Source organism: Onychostoma macrolepis, chromosome 22 (genome assembly GCF_012432095.1).
Source record: "Onychostoma macrolepis isolate SWU-2019 chromosome 22, ASM1243209v1, whole genome shotgun sequence".
NCBI classification, from domain to species: domain Eukaryota; kingdom Metazoa; phylum Chordata; class Actinopteri; order Cypriniformes; family Cyprinidae; genus Onychostoma; species Onychostoma macrolepis.
The window spans coordinates 1,047,866-1,059,206 of record NC_081176.1 but is presented as its reverse complement, the minus strand read 5'-3'; the positions used below and the strand labels follow the sequence as shown (position 1 = coordinate 1,059,206).

Genomic DNA, 11,341 nt, shown 5'->3' with positions numbered 1-11,341 from the left:
TTTTTTTTATAAAACCAATAAATAATGAACAGTCTCTCCAAACGAACTGTTTCAGATTCTCCCTCTGTTCACTTCACAGAGGGGAAAAAGTCCCGCCCATGTGTGACGCTCTCTGCCCTATTAGCATAAACACAGCCCTGAGTGAGAAGCTGCGGTCCGCAATTACTGGAGTTATATACAATGTCAGCACCAAAGAGGCTTTGCAAGTGTTGTGTTTTGGGATGTACTAATAAACATAGGAGTCACCATAATCTCCCTCATCTGAAAAAATCGGTAACGTCCCCTAAATGTTTATGAATCAATAACAAGCTGAAGATTGGTGGCCAGTTGATGTCCATGGCCCGAGCACAACCGTCAGGGGGCTTCGGCCCAATGACTGGATTTTTTATCCCCTAACCAAGCCAGCGCCTGCAGCTCTGGGCCTTTCTTTGGTGACCGGGGACCCCAGGAATATTTTCTGGGGATGTAAAAATATTAAAAACAGTAAAAAATTAATTTAAAACGACTTGTTTATTTTTGAAACGCAACAGATGTGATATTGGGTGATTTGATGTGTGTGTGGGGGAACACGCCCACTTAGAAACAGTATATATATGGCTGCTGTAGAGTATTCCAGCCATTTTGTGTCCAGATCTCGCCTGAAGAAGGATCAGAGAATCCGAAACGTCGCGAACAGGCCTGGACACACACTTTTAGGCCTCCATCATGAGTCTGGGTGATGTAGTAGAGCCACATAAAAAATATTTTCCTCGTCTATACCGATGAGATGACAGAGAAACACGTAAAAATTATTTTTCTCGTCGTGCACAACAGCACACACACTAAACCTACCAAACACTATTTGTTTTATAGATATTTTTAAACAGAATTTGGCGCAGTTTTGATCATCTACCGTTGGTTCGCCTCGCCGTGGTGACGTCATCATTCGCGCTTGCTTCAGTGTGGGTCATTCTAAAACGCTTAACTTGAAAAACGCTTAACGTGGTTTAACGCATTTTAACAACGACCGGGGAAAAACAAATTTCTGTCAAATTGTACTTATAATAAACACTTTCTGCTGTCAAAAAAGAGCTCTTATTCATTGTATAAAGTGAATAATATCACGCTGTTTCCTTATAATGGACTTCTATGGGGGAGAAAACGCTAACGTGAAATTATTCACTTTATCTGTGGATTAAGGGCTCGTTCGGTTACACTTTATTTCGATAGTCCACTTTAGACATTCTACTAACTTTAAGCAACTTTGTAACTACATGTCAAGTGCATGTCAACTAATTCTCATTAATTTGCAACTACATGTCTACTAACTCTCAGTAGGGTAGGTTTAGGGTTAGTAGAATAAGTTGACATACACTTGCAAAGTTTCTCATAGTCAGTATGTTGTATGTTGTGGACCCATCAAAATAAAGTGTTAGAAGATATTAAGCAGACAGTCTACTAATACTCTAATGACTGCTAGTTGACATGCAGTTGCAAAGTTACTTACTGTTAGTACAATGTCTAAAGTGGACTATCGAAATAAAGTGTTACCGCTCGTTCTTTTGACAGTAGTTAGTGTTTATTACAAGTAAGGTATGACAGAAATTTGTGTTTCCTGCTCGATGTTTAGGCACGTTAAACCACGTTAAGCATTTTTCACGTTAAGCGTTTTAGAATGTCCCTTCAGTGTGGAGTTTCTGAGGTGAGCAGTTCACGCTTTTTCATGTAATTGTAAAATACACGTTACATAGTTTGTTTAATCAACGTTTTACGGAGTCTGAATAGTTTTTATCGGGCTCAGTGCTATTTGTGTGCCTGCTAACACAAGAAGGTCTTGTTTCTCTTCATATACAAAACGGTAAGAGGGTACTGTTATCTTGTTGTGAATGTAGTCGAATTATATTTAGATTCATATGGGCAAATAAATAAATAAAGGCGTCAGTGTCTTTATATTAGTATTTCTTCTGTATCACTTGAGAAGTAATTGTCATATTAGAACGATTTCCTAGGATTTCAGCATATATTGTGACTCAAACAATCAGTTTCTACCAGCAAAATATCAGAATAAAGTGAGATGATCTGCTGCTGATCCTGAATGGCTTGTTTAATGAGTGTTTATAGTCTGAGGCTCATCAATATTATCAGCTGCTGAAAATCCTCTTTATTTCATGTCAATAGATCCTGTTTTCACCTCATTCATTATGCTGATGACTTCAGATCTGTTAATTGCCACATTAAGCTCATTTTATTGCTGTTCAAATGTGGAAAGAGTACGAAAATATTCTACTCAAGTAAAAGTACCATTACATTAATGAAATTTGTAAAAGTACCAGTCTAAAAATCTACTCAAGTAAAAGTAAAAAGTAGCTTGTTTAAAATTTACTTTAACAGCGGAGGAAGGCAAAACTGGGATAGGCCAAGGGTGTCAAACTTAGTTCCTGGAGGGCCACAGCCCTGCACAGTTTAGATATAACCCTAATTAAACACATCTGATCCAGCTAATCTAATCATTTAGGCTTATTTGAAAACTACATGGTATGTGTGTTGGAGCAGCGCTGGAACTAAACTCTGCAGAGCTGCAGCCCTCCAGGAACTGAGTTTGACATCCCTGGAGGCCTATAAAAAGGAATCAGTTATTTAGAATAATAAAACATTTGGGCTGTTACCAGGCAAATTAAATCATTATCAACTAAATTCATCTTTGCAATGCAGAGGAAACACAGAAGGTGCATCTGAAGTGGCATTTAGATGTATTTACACACTGTTTAATGCAGGAGATGAATGCATTTAACCTGCAGTTACAAATGCAGAAATAATGTTTTGATATAGAAGACATAAAATGTTGAATACTCATTTGAAATTATATATAAAAAAAAAAAAATCAAGATACAAGTCACTGTTAATAAGTGAGTCATTGCAATTGAACCAAATCATGAACGGTTGATTCATTCAGGAACGAAACACTGTCATGTTGCTCAGAGACGCAAAACTGTGCTGTGGTGGCTGTGTTTGGATTTATTTTTGTTGTCGAAATAGAGCAAAAACAGGCAATATTGTGTCTCTTAATTAACTTATTGTTTATTCAACTGTTGTAAAAAATCTATATGTAATCATGCTGATTTTTGGAGAAAAACGGCACTCTTTGTGTGATATTGTTTTACTATATGAAATTATATAAATATATACATTTTGTGATCATTCTAGAATCTAAATATATTTTAACAGATTGAATCACGCAGTGAAAGAACGCACTGTAAATGCACACGAGCACTAGTCTAATCTACTATACTTCACGGCACTGTAGGTGTGTTTTGTTTGTAATTAATGTGTTTTAAAATGGAGCAAAGTACAATACTTCAAACAACATATACTTAAAGGAACACTCCACTTTTTTTTGAAAATAGGCTCATTTTACAACTCGCCTAGAGTTAAACAGTTGAGTTTTACCGTTTTTGAATCCATTCAGCCGATCTCCGGGTTAGGCGGGAGCACTTTTAGCTTAGCTTAGCATAGATCATTGAATTGGATTAGACCATTAGCATCTCGCTCAAAAATGATCAAAGAGTTTTGATAATTTTCCTATTTAAAACTTGACTCTTCTGAAGTTACATCGTGTACTAAGACTGACGGAAAATGAAAAGTTGAGATTTTCTAGGCCGATATGGCTAGGAACTATACTCTCATTCCAGAGTAATAATCAAGGAACTTTGCTGCCGTACCGTAGGTGCAGCAGGCGCAATGATATTATGCAGCTGGGGTCTACTTTCAGTCGCTGCGTAATATCATTGCGAAACTACAATCAGTTATTGCGGCTTTACAAGATATACAAGATAAGTATATAATAGCACTTATTTAATGAATGTGTGATAAACATTGTTTCATATAAAACACAAAACTAAAACATACAAATGGATTTATTGATTTTTATTCATTTCCGCATACAAGTGAAGATGAGCATCAGAGCATCAGGAAGAAGTGAAATCTGCAGAGACAGAGTTTATTGAAGGACAGAGAGAACATGAGAGATCCAGAACCCTGCAGAATGAAACACACTGAAGAACAAACAGTGGAGGCTGGGGTCGGGCACGTCATTTGACATACAGCAGCCACAACTGCACTTATGTTTTATTTTTATTTGTTTTTATTTGAAAAAATACCACACGTGTTAACTAAATCTTGAAAAATCTCAATTCTGGTTGATTATTTTTGATCCTTCATTAATGGGTCTGAAGAACATTAAGAATGTAGGTAAAGCTTTAAGCAGTTCATCAGATTTAGCGTTTGTGGTAGAAAAAAACTTTGTGAAGTTGTGAAAAAACAGTTAAACCAATACATAATATAAGGGACACTTTATATGTGCAGGGTACAAATTAAAACAATTTTATGCTAAACAGATTTAGCATAAAAAGTTATACTTTTAGATAAATTTATAGTGTAAAGTTATTTTTCTTACTTTGGTAACAGCGTTTGAAGAAAGCAGTGAACATGGATTGAGATTATTTTCACATCATACTCTAGAAAGCAGGGATGAACGATCTGCAAACATGTTTGTGTTTAATGTCATGCATTGTTACAAGGAAAGCGCATCTATTTCTTTGTAAGGCAGTAGATACTAGGCTACTGTACTGGATATGTTTGATTTATGTTGAAGTGTTTGGGATTAATGGTAAACCTTTGTTTTTGTAATGAAGCTTTTAAAAAATTACATTAGCATTTTGATTTGGATTTAGATTTATCTGCAAATATATAAGTTATCGGCTTCCATATATAAAGAAATATGGGTATCGGCCAAAATGTTCATATCATTACATTCCTACTGGAAAGAGTTCAGATGATGTCACTTCCTGGGTGTGGCCATTTAAGAAACGCTTTGTTTTTTGAAAAAATTGATGAAATTGTGTCTTAACCGTGTTGAGTGAAAAATGTAGATTCAATATAGATGACTGTACCTCGTTTCATAAAAATGCATAAAATAGTTCTACATTACCAACTAATTAACATTCTATATGATTCATGGATTAAGTAACAGATTAATTGTTATTAGTTAAATGTTATGGCGTATACAAAGAAGAGGTGTATTAGTCGGTTTCTGCTGGGTACCAGCACATGTGGGCATATTGGGAAATGAAACTGCTGATGAATTGGCAAAAGATGCTTTAAAAAAGGAAGATGTTAATGTTGCTTTAAGTAAAGGTGAAGTCAAAACTATAATTATGGAAAATAGGAAAAAGGATGGCAAGAAATATGGAATTCAGATAATAAGGGGAGGCATTTATTTAATATTAAAATAATGTTAATAATAAACTAAACATTAGTGGTAGAAACAGGAGGGAACAAGTCATAACAAGGATGAGACTTGTACACACAGGACTGAATGCATCACTGTTACTGGAGCACATGAGAATGGTTTATGTGAGTATTGTGAGGAGAAAGAAACAGTAGAGCATGTAATATACGATTGTAAAAAATATGACGAAGAAAGAAAGGAATTAATAACATTCTTAAATAAAAAGGGCAAGGTAAGGATTTGGGGTACTTAGGATATGAGTTTAATAAAGTATGACATGTTTAAGGATAATAGCTAACATGACTGCACAACAGCATCGTACTGTAGGTGGCGCTATAGATTTATATTGTTATGCACCAAAAAGAAAAACTAAAGAAGACTATTTTTCATTCCTCATTCAGTCCGCTGCTTGTTGTGTCTTCTGAGGTGAGTTGATCAGTTCAGATATTTCGCTTATTTACACAGATATGGGACACCTCACTCAGTTTGTTTAATCAACATCATACGAGGTTATTTCTAAATAGTTTTCCTTGGATAAAACACTTTATGCGCCTGTTCTGGCGTCTACAGACTGATTTAGTTGAAAGGAACATTACTGTAAACTAAAGTCATGCAGACATGAACGATTTCGTGTATTTTTTATTTTTTTATTTTTTCAAAGCTGCCGTGTTTAATTTTTAGAGTAATAATTAGTGTTATTGAATGTTGGAAGGTTTTATGATCGTTTGCTTCTCTTTGCATGCAAACCAGTAAGATGTTAATTAGATTAATTAGATTATAATATGGACAAATTAAAGTGGTTGATAAAGATGGGCATCATTAGTGTCTGTCTTTATTGTAATGATGTTTTTCTGTATCAAAGTTGAGAAATAATAGTAGCCTATTTATCTTGCAATAGAGCACTTTTAAAGGCTTTCTGCGGACATGCACTTGCACCCTCAGTCACCTGCGCTTCCACGAGAGACTTCACTTGCAATCTTTTTTTATTTTTTAAATTGAATCTCTCTTGCACCTGATTTTATAAGCATAAGAACTCAATCCGAGCAGCTGAGTCCTTCTTCAAGAATCGGCTAAAAACACATCTCTTCCATCTTTATTTGACCCTCTAACTCTAGCACTCTCTATTCTAATTCTATTCTTAAAAAAAAACAAAAAAAAACAAACAAACAGTAGCTTTTCTAATCTTTTTGTATTCTATCTGTTTTCTTTTTATTTATTATACAATTAACAAAAGCAAAAAAGTCCTCTAACACTAGCTTGTTATATTATATAATAAAAAAAAGAAAAAGAAAAACCTTGCTGCGTGTACTGTGTTAAGCTAACTGATACTTGTTATAGCACTTGCATATCATTGCTCTTTTGTTGATTTTGATTGCTTCCATTGTCCTCATTTGTAAGTCGCTTTGGATAAAAGTGTCTGCTAAATGACTAAATGTAAATGTAAAAAATCCTAAATATTTTACACTTCCCATTAGTGTTGTCATGTGTTGTAAACCTATATCTTCTAAAGTTTAGGTAACTCAGAAGTGAAAACCAGGAGACTTCGGGTTGTATCTTCAGCAGGATTCTTTTATTGAGAACACAAGCTGTCGGTAGCTGTAGTCATCGAAAATCTAAAAAGCAGTGATACATTGTAGTTTTTTTTACATTTTAGGGGGCAGTGCTTAGGAATGGAGACCAAGCACCTGGGTGACAACTTTAAACAAAGCATGCAAATGAGAAAGACAGACCCAATCAACAACACTCGATTGCATTGATAATCCAATCAGTCTAACGATTCATGTCTGGGCCAGGGGGCTCCGAAAGCCATTTGCAGAACAAAAGATTGGAGTCTGGCTCATTTGGCTCATTTCACTTACAATAGGAGAACAGGAACTGGCAGGGACCTCTTTGCATCTGATGTAGTGATCTGACTCATGTCACCATTTTTCACCTTAAATGCTAAATACAAGGTATATAACTTCTTCAGTTTGTACACTATTACATTGGAATCTAAATTAAACATTTAAATAAATTTGTAATCCCACAATTCCCCCTTTGAGAGTTCTAATAACTCTCACAAAATACAAATTTAGACACTTAAAAGTTTATTCTTGTAACTTGTGATCATTACAGGCACATAGCACTTGTTCTGTGTTGATTGTCTGTAATTGCATGCTGACACAGAAACAAAACATGCAATTATGGTCCGTGAAGTTCTTACGGGTCTTTTCTGGTTGGAACTGTCATTTCTCGTGATGGGTGTGAGTCATTTGTTGCATGAAACGCTTGATACTAACAGGTTTCCGAACCATGAAGAATTATCTTCAGCCATCAGGTGTAATTTTGCTGAAAGATCAAGAATGTCTTGATCATGTTGCTGGATGACTGAAGTTCTCGTATGTGATACTCTGCGTTGTGTATTTTTTCTTTGTTCTGTCTTCCGTGACAGTTGGCTCTGCAGTGGGTCTCGTTGTCTTTTAGAGGTTGTGGCTTCATACGCAGGTGAGGAGTTCGGTGCGCATGGGTCTTGGAACAGCCATCAAGTGGTATCTGCACAGAGGAAGAAAGAAAACAAAAGACAGCAGTATTTGTTCTAAAGACTACAAACATTAGGGTTGTATCCTCTGTTCAATCTGCGTCTGCTATTGTTGTTCCTTCTTTCCCTATTTCTTAATTCCTGTGACACCTAAAGAACAGTGAGGTGAGGGTGGACTAGTGGATGGGGAAGGCCTATGAGGGTGTGTTCACCACAGGGTTGGCCCCAAGCCTGTTGCATCCGGTTCTTCCCTGCGGCTCCTCACTGGTCCATGTGTCCTAACCTATCCCTGTAGGTGGAGGAACAACTTTACAGTGTGACACATGAGTCCAAGTTTTCCTTCCTGACACAATACTGCAGCTGCTGTAATCAACATCACTTGATGTGGTCCGTACCACTTAGGCTCTAATGGCTTGTTTCTGAACGACTTTATCATGACCCATTGACCTGGGATGATAGTGTGTCCACCTTCTAGTGGAGTCTGCCAACACGACTCAACTCTCTCTCTGGCACTCTGTACTGCCTTTGTGAGGTTTTCACAGTAAGCGATCAGGGCATCTGAAACAATGTGAACATCAGCATTTCTAAGATCAATTACACCTGGCATCTGCATGGGACGCCCAGTAATAATTTCATGAGGGCTCAGTCCTACTGATCTGTTAGGTGACGCCTCATACTACACAGTACTGCGGGCAGTGCTTCAACCCATGGTACTCCTTCCTGATGCATTTTGCTTAGCCTGGTTTTGATTGTTCTGTTTGATCGTTCAACCTGTCCTGATGCTTGTGGCCTATAGGGACAGTGAAGGTTCCACTTAATCTTCAACATTCTAGACACTTCCTTGACTACTTGTCCTGTGAAGTGGGTACCTTGATCTGAGTCAATGCAATCTGGTAATCCCGTCTGGGAATGAAATCAGTAACAAGACATTTAGCCGTATGTGCAGCTGTAGCACGCCCTGTTGGATAAGCTTCTACCCATCTTGAGAATTTGTCTATTACTACCAAAACGTCAGTTTTTCCTTTACAAGGGGGCAATGATATGTAATCAACTTGCAGGTGACGAAATGGCCCTGGTGGAGCTGGGGTATGTGCTGCTGGTGTGGTGGCTGCTGGTACCTCATTATTTTTCTGACATGTTACACATCTCTTGACTGTTTCAGTGGCTATGTTTCTGAATTTTGGATTCCACCATTGATTTGAGAACCTGTGATTCATCGTTGCTGGACCACTGTGACCCAAATTGTGTATTTGTTGAGCCAAATATGGCAACAGTGATTCGGGAGCAACATACTTTCCCCCTTTGGTCCAGCAGCTGGATGAATCCACAGTGGCTCCTTTGTCTAACCATGTCCATGCTTCATATAGAGGAACGTCTTTATACAGATCAATGATTGATTCCGGAGGTAGAATTGTCTTCTGTGCTGTACTACCTGAACACACTTGTACAGTTGCATAGAAACAAGCCTGTTTAGCCGCTACATCAGCAAGAGCATTACCTTTAGCTTCCGTAGTATTAGTTGTGAGGTGTGCTTTCACTTTGATCACCGCTAATTTCTTTGGGAGTTTCATGGCAAACATTAAATCTTTCACTAATCCAGCATGCTTAATGGGGGATCCAGCAGAAGTTAGAAATTGTCTGGTTTGCCAAATAACACCAAAATCATGAATTACCCCAAAAGCATATCTGGAATCTGTGTAGATATTTGCAGCTGATCCTGAAGCTAGCGTGCATGCTCTTGTTAAGGCTACTAGTTCTGCAGCTTGAGCTGAAAAATGATCTGAAGTCGACCTGAAGCAACTACTTCAGTGGTGGAAGTTACTGCATATCCTGCTCGTCTGTTACCTTCAATAACTTGAGCTGAACCATCAACAAACAACTCCAATTCTGCGTTCTCTATGGGAGTTTCTGCTATTTCACTTGTCGCTGCATATGTAAGCGTAACACAATCATGAGTCATTTCACCTTCACCCTCTAACACAACTTCAGTCATTGCAGACATCATACATGAGGATGGGTTCATGACTGGTGCACGCTGTATAACAATGTTCGGGCTGTGAGAGTTGCTAACCAATTTCCCCAACGGGAGGAGGTGACAGAAGTGACTTTTGCTTGATTCATTAGTGCAGACACTGCGTGAGGGCATTTTACATTTACATTCTGACCTAACACCATTCCTGATGAAGCCTGAAGCGCTAGATGAACTGCCTGTACTGCTCTGAGGCATGGGCCCATACCTTGAGCGACTATGTCAAGTTTACCAGAATAGTAATGAATTGGGCGTAAGCTGCCCCATGATCTTGCATTAGACATGCAGTCATAAAGCCTAAGTGTTCATGGACATAAAGCACAAAGGGTCTATCTGATTGGGCAATTCCTAATGCTGGTGCTTGACATAGTGCTCTCTTCAAATCATTAAAAGCTTTGAGATGAATTTCTTCCATACAAACAGTATCTGAATCTTTACCATGGCCTTTCAACAACTCATAGAGAGGCTGCAATCGAGGCATAGTCTTCAATCCAAGGTCTACAGTAACCTGCTGTTCCTAAAAATGAGCGGAGTGTTTTAATGGTAGTAGGCGGAGGTATGGCTTTGACTGAAGCCGCCGATCCTGTGTAATGGATCTATTTCCTGCACCAATTGTTTGACCCAGAAATGTGACTTGCTTTTTAGCAATTTGAGCTTTGTGAAAGCTGCATTTGTGTCCTTTTTTATGCAAATAGTCCAACAATGCTGTCAATTCAATTTGATGTACCTCGTGGTCTGTTGAGGCAAGCATAATATCATCGACATATTGAATCATAGTGGACTGTTTGACTGGACATTCTGGGTCACACAAATCACGTCTGACAGCCTGATGGTATATGGTCGGCGAATTCTGAAATCCCTGTGGCAGACGTGTCCACTGGTATTGTTCATAGTCAACTGTGAAAGCTAACCATGACTGGCTGTCAGAGTGCAACGGTACAGAAAAGAATCCATTAGACATATCAATTACTGAAAAAATCTTACAATCTAATGGTAAGCCATTACAAATTGTAGATGGATCTGCCACTAGGGGGGTGATTTTATCAATATGTTTATTGGCTACTCTGTAGTCTATTGTAAGTCTCCATGTCCCATTTGATTTCTTGATGGGCCATATGGGTGAATTACATGGACTGTTGGTTTTAACTAGCACTCCTTGCTTCAGCAACTTTTCTACAATAGGTTTGATTCCTGTATAGCTTCCTTATTAATCGGATATTGTTTGGTGACCGGAGGTGGATTTCCGTCAATTTAACTGGTTCTACACCTGTTAACAAACCACAATCATCCTTGTCTTTAGCCCAAATTAGATGATTCTGTAAGAAAGCATACTCAGTAGGGATTGCATTATTGGTAGAAACTTGTGCTGAGGAAATTTTTATGCTAGCGGATTCTGAGGACACGTCTAACGTTAGATGTACTTGTCTCAGAAGATCCATGCCTAAAATTGCACCTGTATTTAATGGAGCACATAGCAATTTTGTAGTCAGAGTTTTGGGCCAAATTGTACCTCTATGGGCGGGTTTCA

General features: G+C 37.9%; 1 protein-coding gene across 2 annotated transcripts in view; it reads right to left on the bottom strand.

Moving 5' to 3' along the window:
• The window catches only part of LOC131531271 (zinc finger protein 239-like), a 267,824-nt gene that overhangs the window by 23,475 nt on the left and 233,008 nt on the right, over positions 1-11,341 (bottom strand). The gene's annotated exons all lie outside the window — the stretch shown is intronic.